Source organism: Gekko japonicus, unplaced genomic scaffold (assembly GCF_001447785.1).
Source record: "Gekko japonicus isolate JY-2015 unplaced genomic scaffold, Gekko_japonicus_V1.1 scaffold1794, whole genome shotgun sequence".
NCBI lineage: Eukaryota > Metazoa > Chordata > Lepidosauria > Squamata > Gekkonidae > Gekko > Gekko japonicus.
The window spans coordinates 267,594-268,523 of record NW_015164244.1 but is presented as its reverse complement, the minus strand read 5'-3'; positions in this window follow the sequence as shown (position 1 = coordinate 268,523).

Below are 930 nucleotides of genomic sequence, written 5' to 3'. Positions count from 1 at the left end.
CCCCGGGTGCCAGTGCGGCTCCCAAACACGCGTCCGGATCCGCACCAGCAGGGAGTGCAAAAAAGGGGAAACCTGCAGGGGGCGTCGGGGGCGCAGCACCCCCGCGGAAGGGCCGCTCCTCCTCCTGCTGCTCCTGCTGGCCTCCGCACGCCGGGCCTGGCCTGCCTGGAGCGGGTCGCCGGTGGACAAAGGCCCCAGGGAGAGGCGCCCCCTCCCCGAGAGGCCCCCGATTGTTCCCCGGGGGGCGGGAAGGCGCACTCTGCCGCAGCGCAGACAAAGGGTGCCCCTGGACTGGTGGGGAGAGAGTCCCGCCCCCCCCTTCACGGCCAGTCTGCCTGAGAGAAGGGGGGGGCATTCCGGGGCAGCCCCGGCCCCGTTGGGCTCTGCCTGCTTTTCCAGCCACTCCTTAGGGAAGAGGAGGAGGGGCCCGGGCTGAGGAGGTGAGATGGAAGGGACACAAATCTGACCTTTGAAATGGCAAGAGATAGGATCCCCCCCCCCTCCGCGAGGATGGGGGGAGAGATTCCAGCCTCCCAAAACCCTGGGGCTGATTATGAGCCACCGTTCCCCAGCCCGAGAAATACACATACACACACCCCTGAAGAGGGAGAGGGCCACCTGAAAGCCCTGGGGGGGGTGGGCACTGGCTTTAAGCACCCCCCCCCCCCCGCTTCTTGGGGGAAAGAGGAGGCAGAGCACACAGGGGGGTCAGGCAGGGAACCAGGCGGCAGCCCAACCTCGCCAGGGCATCAGAACTCACAACGGAGGGCTTGGATGCCCCCTCCTCCTCCGAAGGATTGCCCACGCAGACCTCACAAGCCTCAACCCGCTTAGCAGAGCCTTCCCCTCCCGCCCCCCCCCCAACCTGGTGGTCCTCTAAGGTGTCCCTGGACTTGAGTGAAGAACAAAGTCTTGAGTCCAGTCGGGCAC